At 39.6% G+C, this 14,429-nt stretch overlaps 1 protein-coding gene and 1 pseudogene across 3 annotated transcripts in view; both read right to left on the bottom strand.

The window, feature by feature from the left end:
• CA10 (carbonic anhydrase 10) overlaps positions 1–14,429 on the bottom strand; it is a 474,119-nt gene that overhangs the window by 295,466 nt on the left and 164,224 nt on the right. The gene's annotated exons all lie outside the window — the stretch shown is intronic.
• Positions 8,066–9,749, bottom strand: LOC140607491 (tubulin alpha-1A chain-like; annotated as a pseudogene).

Raw genomic sequence — 14,429 nt, 5'->3', positions numbered from 1 at the left:
ATTCCCTCTTTGAGATACCAACACCAACCAGCTGACTGTGCTCCCCAACAGTCTGGGTCCCAGTTTTCAGGAACCTCCCTTCAAGCTCTAGAGCCCTCAACAGCAGCCCTGCTCTAGTGAGTCCCTGGTTCTGGGGCCTCCTCTGCTAAGCTTTTAAAGTCTTACCTCCATCTCTTCTCCCAGACCTGGGGTGGAAGCTGATTATTTTTATCATGACCCCTGTGATACAGTGGGGTCCCTTTTTTAACCCCTTTCCAATCTTCTGATTAAACAAATATTTTATATTAAATTACCTCTATTGAAATAATTACATGGTTTCTTTTTTCTTGAATGGGCCCTAATTGATATAATTGATAAAATTATAAGGGATATATTTATAATCATGGAGTGACATAGACTTTTACCATATAGTTAATATTATGTTTATATTCTGTAAGGTGCATCCATGTGCTAATCATGCGTTTGTTAAAAAGAACATGAAGAATCAGTATAACCACTCTGAAAGACATTCATGAGAGATTGATAAGAGCAAATGCTATGCTTTTATAAGTGGCAAGTGTTTGTTTTATAATTAGAGAAAGATAAAAGGAATGCTTAAGAAGGATAAAATAACAGGGTATTGTCATCTCTAAGAGAGCACTTTTATTAACTCCATTAAAATAACTCTTAAAATATCTTTAACATATGTAATCAGAACACTATGATTTTTTCCCTCCATATTTAGCTGGGATTGCAATAAACATAAAACAATTAAGATGCAATTTTTTGATGCTTTTGCCACAATTTGAAACTCAAAACATTTACATAATATGCTTAATTCAAAGGCATACATGTTACTGCATCTAAAATTTAACTTTTTAGCTAAATATAGTGAAAACCAACTCACATTAAAGTCCACAGCTGGGAAGAAGAATTAGCAAAAACTTTAATTATGGTCTCATTGACACTTCTATTTTCAAGCCCATTCATGAATTAATTTTAACTCTGGGCCTCTGCCTTCAATCAAACTGTAAGCAACTGTCAGAAAATGACAGTGTTTGAATATCTGCACATGCTTGAATTTTCTACATCTTGATTCCTTTGTCAAAATTTGTGTGGGGGAGGCTCTAAGGCAAAGGCAGTAAGACTGGTCTCCGAATGTGGCTGAGATTTCCCATCCAGAAAATGTTCACTTACTACAAAAGCCAAAATAGAGCTCCTTCAGGGACACTTGGGTGGGTCAGTTAAGTGTCTGCCTTCCACTCATGTCATGATCTCAGGGTCCTGAGATCAAGACCCGTGTTGGCTCCCTGCTCAGTGGGGAGTCTACCTCTGCCTCTCCCCCTGCTTGTGATCTCTCTCTCTCTCCCATGCTCTCTCTCTCAACTAAATAAATAAATAAAATCATTAAAAACAAACAAAAACAAAACAGAGCTCCTTCGAAGCAGAGCTGACCTTCAACGCATGATAAAGCAGGAGGGGAGCATGATGTCTGGAGACAGGCACTGAATAGGAACTTCAGGGCACCTGAGTCCAAGTGGCTAATACTAATCTGTGAAAATGGGTGCTGAACTAGGAGAGCTCTGTTGGCAACCATGCAGCCTGTCATTATAATAATATCATTAGCCTGCAATGTCTTAAAAGTAATCGCTCTAAGGCAGTGGTGGCCAAAGTTGTGGAAAGCCTAGCCCTCCCTATCGACAAAAAAAAGAATTCAGAAAGCAACCTCTATATAAAAGTATTTATTTATAGATTAGACACATATGTCATTGTACTAATTATTCCTAGTACTTGGCCTCTTCTAAAACAGTGGTCTCTTCAGCTAGTCCCTTGGTTCAACTACTGCAGGTCTTTGCTCAAGCGTCACTTGTCACTTTGTTGGAAGGCCTTCCCTGATGGCCTCATTTAAATTTAAAATCCTTCTCACTTGCCCTCCCTCTCCTTTTTCTTGCTTCATTTCTCTCCAGAGCATGTGTGCTAGGAGGTCCCCATTGACTCTGGGGATACCTCTTTCTCTTTCTCCCCACTTCTCCCCAAGAGGCTGTCCTCCATGGATGATACCACTTGGGCTCTCTTGCTCTCTGGCTTTCAGTTGAGTTTGGCCATTGGCGGCACACAGGGGACTGGAGACAGCTCTCCACTACTGGTAGCCCCTGAGATATTCCAGCATTCCTTATTGGTTTCTCTTAAACCCTGACCTGCCCTCTCTAAGTAGCTTTTATTTTTTCCTAGAGATTTTATTTATTCATGAGAGACACAGAGAGAGGCAGAGACATAGGCAGAGGGAGAAGCAGACTCCCTGTGGTGAACCTAATGTGGGACTTGATCCCAGGACCCCAGGATCACACCCTGAGCTGAAGGCAGATGCTCAACCGCTAAGCCACCCTGGTGCTCTTCTAAGTAGCTCTTCACTAATCTCTCCTCAATTACTTACTTTGAGTGTGTCTACTGTTGCTTTCCAGGTCATTATCAATAGGTATATTGATAATGTGTTTCCTCTCATTAGAATGTAAAATTCCTAAGGACAGAGATTTTTCATCTGTTTTTTTGTTATTCACTGGTATATGCACAGTTCCCAGCACACAGTAGGCATTCAGGAAAACAGACGAATAATACTTTTCTCCTGAATCCCTGTGGATTGTCTTGCACATTCTCTTTTGGGAATCAGTAGCTGAAGGTACAAATATGTATTGCTCTTCACCTGATTTTACCAACTCTTGGACTAATTTAGCCTAATTCCCATCTAATACAGAGCTCTGGTTATTTTTAAATTTTAAGAAATGTAATTTAGTATCAAATCCTTCTGGAGGATCATACTTGCCTCCCACAAGATTCCTATAATAATGGCCCCAACAGACGTTGAGCCAATCATGGGAAAGACTTTATTAGTTCACCTTTCTAAGCTGTCTTTGAGCTAACAGATTTGTCGTCCTCCCTCCTGATTTCTGCTTTAAGATCTTGTCTTCCTTTCTTCCAATAAGGAAGATAAAAACTGCCCAAGGAAGTAGAGACAAGGCTAGCTCATTTTGTCCCTATTCACACAACAGGAGAAAATCATTCAATATCTTATTCCTCAGTTCAGTTACTTAATTTGCATACAATATTCCATTATTTAATTAACTTATAAGTTCTAGGGCTTAGTTGCCCAGATCAGGCTTAACAATTGTCTTTAGTAACAATACCCCTTAGAGCAGAATAGCTAATTGCACAGAAATTTTTTTCTTAATCCGAGGCACATACGCATCCCTTTTTGTCCTTCAATGTGAACATTTGGATAATTGCTTCTGACTGAATTACCTTATGCCTATAAAACATGCCCAGTACTTTACTTTTGGATAAACCGGATCATTTTTCACATGCCCGAGTTTCTTTCTCTGCATTAATCGATAAATGGAGCTGGGTTCTAAGGATCACTACTGTACTGAACAGAACCTGATCTTTAAGACAATTTCATGGAACCTGCTGAGGTTGCTTTGGGAGGGAGACCATCAGTGGCAAGAAACTGCTGAGTCCTGCATCCAGGAGGAAAGATTTTGTAAACACAATAACTTCCACGTGCATGTGGCTCCATTTTTAAATGCTGTGCTCATCTCTGGCTATATATAGTGGCATGAGTAAGTGTTTTCTTCTGTGGTTTTAAGTTTCTTGAGCTGCAAGTCAAAACATTGTGATGTTCAGTCTCTGGGAAGAAGAAGACATTAACTGCCAATATTATTAAAATGGAACTCTGCTTTCTATTGCAACCAGAATGTATGAGCTTGCACAATTACAGCACAGAGTAAGATATAGTGCTCTTTCATTTGAACTTGAACAACACTAATATCTTCCCACTGTTAGCAGTGGTCTGACTCTCTAATGTTGTATTAGTGTTCTAGGTTGGCCATACAGAGTGCCACAAACCGGGTGGCTTAGACAACAGAAATGGATTGTGCCACGATTCTGGAGGCTGGAAATTCAAGACTAAGGTGTTAGCAGGGCTGGTTCCTGCTGAGGACTGTGAAGGAGAATCTGTTCCAGGCCTCTTCCTTAGCTTCTGATGGTTTGCTGGCAATCCCTGGTGTTTCTTCATTTCTCTGCGTCATCCCTATCTCTGCCTTCATCTTCACTTGGCGTCTTCCAGGTGTCCACGTCTATGTCCGAATTCCCCTTTTTATAAGGACATCAGTTGTACTGGGTTAGATACCCATTCTCCTCTGGGAGGACCCCATTCTAACTTAAGTCATTCCATCTGCAATGACTCTATTCCAAATAAGGCTACATTCTCAGGTAATGGGGATTGGGATTTCCACATGAGCTATTTTTTTTTTTTTTTTTTTTTTTTGGTGGAGGGCAGGGAAGAGGGAGACAATTCAACCCATAACAAACGGTAAAAATTAAATTTTGTGTCAAGAAGATGCTAAGATATCATTGTATCCAACCCCTTTTCTTTTTAGTGAAATACAGAAAGATAAAATGACTTGTCCAGGGCTTTCTGGTAGAGTTAGTAGCATAAACAGACCCAGAACATAGGGCATCTGGCTCTGATTCTGGTGCTTTCCTAAGCACATGACAGACACTGTCTTAGTTTTCTTCTTCCTGAAGCTGAGACTCATTTGCATTTACAGAGGAGGAAGCAGCAGCAGGGAGCCATCCTATCTGGAAAACCCACCCAAGGATGGATGCAGCACCTCTACACCAGCTTGCTTTAGGATGGTCACCCCCAATAGGCAATTTTAAAAGGGAAAACTAGATATGAGTCCTGAAAAATAAACCTAACTGAGGAGCAGACATGGCACCTGACACTCGCTCTGCAGTCTGAGCAATTCTGAGTTAGGAAGTTAAACAAATGTCAGCAGTAGGAGGAATTATTCAGATGCACTTAGAGCTTCCTTTGTAGAAAGTGTTTGCAAAGCCATATCGCATTTTTTCCCTGCTGGCTCTGAGACAAGCATTATTTCCATTTGACAGAAAGAGAAATTGAGGTTCAAAGATACATGTATTTCTTTTTATTGAACTAAAGTGTTGTAGCCTAATTTGATCAAGCTGGTATGTTATCTCAAGCTGGGATTCAAATTCCAGTGCTCTCTTTACCCAACTCTTACCATTCTGAGCAAAACTAAGTCAAACATGTTTAAAGTTCATAAACTCCTTAGTATTTATGCTTGAGGTTTTTTTCCTACTTCTTTCTTGAAATATAAATTTGGGAGAACTTCTCACAGGCCAACTGAGTGCTTTAGGTATCCACTGCTTTGCACTCAGCAGATGGTCATAAAATCTGAGTAAAGGATGACAGTCCATCTTCAGACCTGAGAGAGTCACAGAGTCACTTAGGCTTAGGATTTGAATGATCTTAGATTAGAGGCTTTCTAAGGAATACTTTTTTTTTTTTTTTACAGACAAGAAATCTATGGCTCTAGATCCTAAAACAAACTGAAAACCAGCATCTTGAGTTCTGATGACTCTCAGCCCAGTGTTCTGATGACTATAGGATCTACCTCTCAATAAGAGAAAGACCGGCTGGAAGAAAGTCCAATCAGGCTGTTTTTATCCCACTTTCTCTGAAGGTGAGAAAGGTCACTAAAAATGCATGGGAGAGACTGCAAAAGAGTACAATACTGTGCAATGGTGATATTCAAAATGATTAAATTGGTGGCCAGAGTGCCCTTTGCAGGCACAAAGCAGCTCCTCTGTAAGGTTATAAAAAGAGGTTGCATGTTGTGGGATGAGGCTTCTTTCAACAGAGACCCCATTAGGGCTCCTGAGGAAAGGACGTGAATTCCTTCCAGGGAGTCTGTATAAAAGATCGTGTATGCTTCTCTCCTGGCGTCAAGATTCACAAAAGGTATAGGAAGTCTGAGGCTCTATTACTGATGACCTTCCCACAAAATATGCTGCATGTCATTTTTAAAAATAGCCTCACTCCTATTGGGTGGAGTATTTGATGGTCTTCATAAAGGAACTAAAAGCTTTTCCAGAAGTCTTGAAAGAATAAAACAGAGAGAGGGAAGGGGAGGCCAAGAAGCTGGTCTCACTGCTCCTAATCTTTCTGGACCTTAAAGGGGTCACGTGTTTGGCCTCAGGGCCTCACCGCCTCGGAATGGTTTTCCCCACGGCCTCAACAGACCTCAGGCATTCTCCCCACTGCTAATAAACAGGTCAGGTTTTGCCATCACCTTCAGAAACCTCTATTTTCTTCAAACTGTAAAGTCTACCTTCCTCTGCATGGCCAGCCTGGTGCTTGGGGACATAGCTTCTGCTCCATCTCATCCCCTGCTTCTCTGTTCTAGATAACTCATGTCTTTACCACCCTTGGGCACCTGCCACTCCTCACACATGTCACTTGTTGCCGCTGCCTTGGGGTGCCCTTTGTTTTCTTTCATCAATCAAAATGCTCCCAGAGAACAAGGCTCAGCTCGAAGCTCCCTTCCGTGAGATATCTTCTGGTCAGAACAAATCACTCCCAGACTGAGCTCTTTCTTTGGGGCCCCACTCAAAGCCTCCTACTTTAAGCTTTGGTTCTTTTGATTAGATGGAGAGACAAAGCCATTTGTAAACCAAAGCCAGATATAGAAACTTAAAAAAAAAAAAAAAAAAAAAAAAAAAAAAACCTCTTTATTTCAGGTTAATTTTAGGTTTACAGAAAGGCTGCAGATAGTACAGACAGCTCCCACCTAATAACTTTTTAGAGTCACAAAATATTTTACAGAAATGTATAAATTACAAACACTTATATCCTCATCTACCATCTTTATCAGATTTTAACATTTTGACAATTGCTTCAGATTCTCTTTAAGATAGAAAGCGTAAATATTATTTTTAAAGTCCCCTGTGTATCTCCCTATTCTCAATCTCTTTTCCTCCTCAGAATTAATCATTGTCATTATTTGGTGCTTATGATTAACTGGCATGCTTTTATATGTTTGCTACACATATGTGTATTCCAGAAGCCATACCGGATTGCTTTGTATATTGTCAAACTTTATACATATGGCATCATTCTGTATGTATCAGTTTTATATATTTTGCTTTTTCACATGTGTTTGTGGTTTTGTAAATCTAGTTTATTTAATCTTCTGTACAATATTTCATTATAGGAATACACAACCATCTATTCTATTCAATTGTTAGGTCTTTCAGTTTCTCATTTATTTTTTAGTATGGACAAGGAGAAATATAGAACAATGCACACTGCAGCACAGGTTTTATTAGCAAAACCAGGAAGTAGATCTGGATGGATTAATCTATTAGCGCATAAACTTTCCCACCCTAGGGCACCATTTTAGCCCTTATGAAAGAAAAAGAAATTAGAAACATCAAAGTAATATTTTTGACAGTGGTGAGAGGTTTCTTTTCTTTCTTTTTTTTTTTTTTGGTGAGAAGTTTCTTGTTCATTTTTTTTAAGACTGTATTTATTTATTTGAAAGACAGAGAGAGAGAGAGCACAAGAAAAGGGGGAGGAGCCAATGGGAGAGGGAGAGAAAGAAGCAGATTCCTTGCTGACCAGGGAGCCCAAGATGGGGCTCAATCCCAGGACACTGAGATCATGACCTGAACCAAAGGCAGATGCTTAACTGATTGAGCCACACAGGCACCCCTCTTGTCCATTTTTTTTCAGCAGAAATCTTTTTCTTCTTCAGATCCATAAAAAAAGTAGGAGGGGAACCCATCAGCAGTTTTTAGGAAAAGACACATAGAACAGAGGCACCTTTACCTCTGCCAAGCTCTCTCAAATCTCAAGAATGGTGGTAAAAGGTGCTGTTCATACTATTACACAAAACTGTTGAATTAAGTCCAAAGGATACCTGGAGTCCTATCTCTAAATTTCTTCTAATTTCCTATACCCAGCATTGGCCCAGATTGCTTTAACATTCCCTTGAAATAATAAACTATTTTTAAAAACCTCAAACAAACCCAGATGCAGGTGATATCATTGTTTTTCCCCAAACAGTTTTAAAATATGCCTATAAATAATTCTATAGAAAAGAAGGCAGCAGATAGGCCCCAAGCAGACCTTGGGTTTTCTTTTTCTTTCTTTTTCTTTCTTTCTTTCTTTCTTTCTTTCTTTCTTTCTTTCTTTCTTTCTTTCTTTCTTTCTTTTTTCTTTTTTTTTTCATTTAAGACAGGGAATACTGTATCTAAACCCATCAGAGAAATGGACAGCTTGGGTCTGTAACAAAGCGTTTTGTTTTAAAGCATAGGTCAGTAATTGTATATGAGAGTATACACTGCTACATACAAGTTAACTGATCAGAGCACAACTTTTCAATGTTCAAAACAGAATAAGCTTCCCTGTAAAAGCAGCACCTTTGTGATATTTTTAACTTTAGTATTCCTCTCCTTCTTCTTCACCCTCTCCTTCAACAGAATCCACACCAACCTCCTCATAATCATTCTCCAGGGCAGCCATGTCCTCATGGGCCTCAGAAAACTCTCCTTCCTCCACGCCCTCACCCACATACCAGTGAACAAAGGCATGCTTGGCATACATCAGGTCAAACTTGTGGTCTAGGTGAGCCCAGGCCTCAGCGATGGCTGTGATGTTGCTCAGCATGCACACAGCTCGCTGTACTTTGGCCAGGTCTCCACCTGGTACCACAGTGGGAGGCTGGTAATTAATGCCTACTTTGACGCCAGTGGGGCACCAGTCCATAAACTGGATGGTATGCTTGGTCTTGATGGTGGCAATGGCAGCACTGACATCTTTGGGAATGATACAACAGGCAGCAAGCCATGTATTTACCATGGTGAGGGTCACATTTCACCATCTGGTTGGCTGGCTCAAAGCATGCATTGGTGATCTCTGCTACAGAAAGCTGTTCATGGTAGGCTTTCTCAGCAGAGATGACAGGGGTACATGTGGCCAGAGGGAAGTGGATGTGGGGATAGGGCACCAGGTTAGTCTGGAACTCCATCAGATCCACATTCAGGGCTCTGTCAAATCTGAGGGAAGCAGTGATGGAGGACACAATCTGACCTATCAACTTGTTTAGATTAGTGTAGGTTGGGCATTCAATATCGAGGTTTCTACAACAGATGTCATAGATAGCCTCGTTGTCTACCATGAAGGCACAATCAGAGTGCTCCAGGGTGGTGTGGGTGGTGAGGATGGAGTTGTAGGGTCTACTATAGCTGTGGACACCTGGAGGGCAAGGTAGATGGAGAACTCTAGCTTGGACTTCTTGCCATAATCGACAGAGAGACGTTCCATCAGCAGGGAGGTGAACCCAGAACTGGTTCCCCCTCCAAAGCTGTGGAAAACTAAGAAGCCCTGAAGACCCATGCACTGGTCATCCAATTTCCGAATTCAGTCCAAGACAAGGTCAATGATCTCTTTGCCAATAGTGTAGTGCCCTCGGGCATAGTTATTGGCAGCATCTTCCTTGCCTGTGATGAGCTGCTCAGGATGGAAGAGCTGGCAGTAGGTGCCAGTGCGAACTTCATTAACGATTATGGGCTCCAGGTCTACAAACACTGCCCTGGCACATGCTTGCCAGTGCCCATCTCACTGAAGAAGGTGTTGAAGGAGTCATCGCCTCCTCCAATGGTCTCGTCACTTGGCATCTGGCCATCAGGCTGAATGCTGTGTTCCAGGCAATAGAGCTCCCAGCAGGCATTGCTGATCTGGACACGTGCCTGGTCAACATAGATGGAGATGCATTCACGCTTGGTTGCTGCTTGGTGGCTGCCGGGTGGATGGCAGAGAAGAGGAGAGGTTGTTGCTTCTTATAGCACGACTCTTAGGTGGTCAATGTAAGAGAAGCTGCTGGGTTTTACTTCTTAATGATTTTATGCAAATCTACATAAAGGTGAGGAATGTTATTACAAGGTGGTCAAGCAGGAAAAGAGATGCCTTGTCTGAACTCAGAGGTCCCCCTGCCTCTACTGGGACATTTGCATTTATTACCTTTCCCTTTTTGCTTATTGTGATGGTATGCAACCTCATAGGCATGGTGGTAGGATTGGGGATGCTGGGTGAATAAGGTAGTGTCTGCTTTTAAGAAGATACTAGCCACTCTATGCATATGTGGAAACAAAACACACACACACACACACACACACACACAGAATGGTTCTTTTTGGAGAGGCAGGAGATTGAGTGAGAATGCCACACAGAGGGAGCCAGAACAAAGGCATGGTACAGTAACAAACCATCACCGCCTCCAAGGAACACCCACGACAGTACATCTGCTTGGAACCTAAATCCTGGTTTCCATAGTTTTGTCAATTATACAGCTATCCAAACCATGTCATAGCAGAAATAATACAACCCAACTCAAAAATATAAAAACAAAATGGAGTGTGCCACACACCAGCTACATTGAACTCTTTTCTATCCCCTAAGCCACGAATTTTCTAACCACAAAGCTTTACTTATACCCATGCTTTGATGATGTTCTCTGCATGCTCCATTTCCTTCTGGACTAATGCATCCTTAAAACTCATTTGAAACCTCATCTCCCTATGAAACCTTCCTCACACCCCTTCAGAGGAGTGAATCATCCCTGCATGTGCTCCCAGAGAGGGTGACTTCTGTCCCCATAAAGTTTAGCACTCAGCACAGTCTGGCAAATAGTCTCTTAATTGTGCATGCCTCTGTGTCCTCCACTCTTAGAAGACAGGGATTCATCTCATTCATCTCTGTGGTCCCCTCAGTACCTGACATAGTGCCAACTGTAGTAAGTGTTCAATGTGAAGCTCATTCAAGGACTTGCATAGCTGAAAAGAAAGTGCTGGGAACAAGAGTAATCAACAGATCCCAGTAGTATAATTGCCTTAAACTTCATGTGAATGTGATTCCTTTGAAAAAAACTGCATTTTGTGGGGTTTTTTTTTTGTTTGTTTGTTTGGTTTTGATAATTGGTGTTGACTCCTTCAGCTCTACTTGGAAGTCCTAGGTTTAATTCACTGGACAAGAAAGCAAACCTGTGTATGTTTGACTCGGTGTAGGAGGGTAGTCCTCATGGATCTTTCCTACAAATTGTGTTCAAAGTGGGCCACTTCCTACTAGATTCCTCACCTTTCCTAGGCAGCGTAATGGTGGGATGCTTATTTTAATTAAAGTAAACAACTACTTCAAAAGTACGTCCAAGAAAGAAAACTGAAAAGGCAAGAGGGAAAACACTAGACATAGCATTTAAAAGGGTATTATTTTTCCTGCAACTTTATGGTTTATTATATTTCTTGAAACCATTGTGAATGGCTTTTCCTTACATAATGTTAGGTATTTGTTTTTCCCCTCCTTTCTCTGGAAATTTTATAGGAAAAGAGAAATATACCTTAGTAAGGAAGGCTGAGAACTCAAACATATCAGGCCAATAAACTCATGATATAAGAACAAAACATAAAGATGTGGTTTATGTATACAATGGAATATTACTCAGCCATTAGAAATGACAAATACCCACCATTTGCTTCAATGTGGATGGAACTGGAGGGTATTATGCTGAGTGAAGTAAGTCAATCGGAGAAGGACAAACATTATATGTTCTCATTCATTTGGGGAATATAAATAATAGTGAAAGGGAATATAAGGGAAGGGAGAAGAAATGTGTGGGAAATATCAGAAAGGGAGACAGAACATGAAAGACTCCTAACTCTGGGAAACGAACTAGGGGTGGTGGAAGGGGAGGAGGGTGGGGGATGGGGGTGAATGGGTGACGGGCACTGAGGGGGGCACTTAACGGGATGAGCACTGGGTGTTATTCTGTATGTTGGCAAGTTGAACATCAATAAAAAATAAACATGAGAAACAAATTTCTGCTTTTTATAAGCTACCAAGTCTATGGCATTGTGTTATAGCAGCCTAACCAGACTAAGACAACAACAACAACAACAACACACACACAAAAAAAGCAAACAAATGGATGAGCAAAATTAAAACAAAACATGAAGAAATAAATGAGAGAATTAGTAGAAGAAAAAAGCAATATAATTTTGTTTGGTTCCAATTCTGGTTATGAGGAAGTATATACTGCTCTACATCTCCGATGTAGCTTACTACTTTTAGTAGTTTTACTACTAAAAACATAAAGGCATCCATCAGAGGACTCAGAAAAAATAAAGAATAGCAGGTGGATTGGAGAAAGAAATCAAAATGGAAAGTATGGCCACTATAGCAATGAGTTTATGAGTATTTTCCTTTTCTTCCTAATTTCCCAGTTTGGACAACAAAATAGCCTATAATCCCAAAACTGCACATCAGATCCAAAGAGGAAAAACTCCAAGAGAAATTTATTCCCTAATTTTTTTCCCAGAAGACTGGGAAGGAAAAGTGTATGGGATGGAGACTGTAGAAGAGATCCCTTCCTTTGTGTGTTTTTTTGTTTTGTTTTGTTTTGTTCACCTGGCTCAGTCCAGACAAGTTGTGGTCACAAAGTTGTATGCAAGTAGATGCAGCAGCTATGCATATACCTAAGATTCTGAGAGAAGTTATTTCTTTTTGAGCAGAGGAATTGGAAAATTGGTCCCAGTGGTCCAAAGAGAGTATGTTTGTGGGAAATTGTTGTTATTAATTTTCTTCCTCTTCTTCTCATTGTTTTGCTCTCAAGGTGAACCAAGTCATGAAGATTGTGAAATAGCACAGGAACCTAAAACTCTGACTTTTGAAGAAATCCTGGAGTGGAACCTCAGGGACTATAGAAGAATGCAGTAGAGAAAAAGAGCCCCTAAATCTGTGCATGAATTCACAGGCTCACCACTTAGTTGTACATGCATTGAAATTACATGATTTAGCATAGTGAATGCTTCAAGAATTGGACTATGGTAAAACAAAAGGTTCGCTTCTGGGTTGTACACACATGCAGCAGACAGAATAGAGTTACAGATGCTTTGAAAACTAAGCAGACATAGGAGCCACAGCCTGTAGAAGGCAGGTGTGGCAGGAACCATACCCGGTTGACTACTTGAGAATACAAACAAAAAACAAAACAAACAAAAGGATAACATTACCTAGAGAATTTAACAGGATGAGTCACAAACATAAATCCCAAAATGTCTATGATATAATCTAAAATTACTAAACATAGAAAGACCCAGAAAAATCTCATCAACTCTCCAAAGAAGAGACCATCAAGTAACTACTAATCCCTGAGATGATCCATATGTTGAAATTACTGGGCAAAGCACTGAAGGTATTTATAACTATACTCCATGAGGAGAAAAAAATATTTTGAAATGAATGGAAAGACAGAAGTTCTGAGGCAAGAAATAGAAAATATAAAGGAAAACCAAATGAAAACTTTAGAAATTAAAAAAAATTAACTAAAATTTTCCAGATAAACTCAATATTTTAGTGGAAATGTCAGCAAAAAAGAGTCATTGAACTTGAAAAAGAAATAGTAGAAATGATCCTTTCTGAACAAGCGAGACAAAATTAAAATACATATACATAATGATTGGAGCCTCAGGGGTCTGTAGAAGAGATCTCACGTTTGATTTATTAGAATCCCAAAAAGAGAGGGGAATGATTGGTGCAGGAAAAAAAACCTGAAAATTTCTCAAATTTGGTTTAAAGCCATAAATGTACAGGTTTAAGAGTCATAAAGTAACCCCCCCAAAGGGGAAAAAAATCACATGCAGAGACATCAGAATCAAACTACTGAAATCTAAAGGTAAAGAAAATAACCTTGAAAGCAGCAAGACTCCAACAATTCTATGACAATTCAATGAAAATTCAATGACAGCGTATTTCAGTGGAAATCACAGAAGCCAGAAGACAGTATAATAACCTATTTAAAGTGATGAAAAGCAAAGAACCATTCAGAATTCTATATCCACCACAAATATCCTTCAGGAAAGAAAGATGAAGTAAAGACATTTTCGGATGACAGAAAAAGCTAATAGAAATCATAGCAGCTGATCTTCTCTAAAAAATGATGAAAATTCTTCAGGCAGAAGAGATATGATACTAAAGAGAAACTTGAAATTTCAGGAATGAAAGAAGAGTGCAACAGAAATGGCAACTATCCTGGTAAACAGCCTTTTTATTTTTCCCTCTTAAGTTCTTTAAAAATATGTATGACTGTTGAAAGTAAAAATTTTAACATTGTATGATGGAGTTTTCAATTTTTTTAAATAGATGCACTACATCTGTTAACTATAGCATAAAGGAGAGAGCATAAAAGAGCCTATATGGTTGCAATGTTTCTACATTTTTCATTTTTCATTAAGTGATAAAATATGAACTGTGAAAGACAGGCTTTATATTTTATTAATCATTTTAATAACCACTAAAAAACTATAGACAGTCAGAAAGTAAGTAGATAAATTAAAATTGAAAACTAAAAAAATCAATCAAAAGAAGGCAGAAAAAAACAGGAGAATGAAAAACAGAGTGAACAAATAGAAAAGCAATAAAATGATAAACCTAAATCTAACCATATCAATAATTACATTAAGTGTAAATGTACTAGGCAAATTAAAAGAGAGATTATGAGATTTAAAAAAAGAAGAATCAAGGCACCTGGGTAGCT

This window comes from Canis lupus, chromosome 16, assembly GCF_048164855.1.
Source record: "Canis lupus baileyi chromosome 16, mCanLup2.hap1, whole genome shotgun sequence".
NCBI lineage: Eukaryota > Metazoa > Chordata > Mammalia > Carnivora > Canidae > Canis > Canis lupus.
This window is presented reverse-complemented; position numbering and strand designations above follow the sequence as displayed.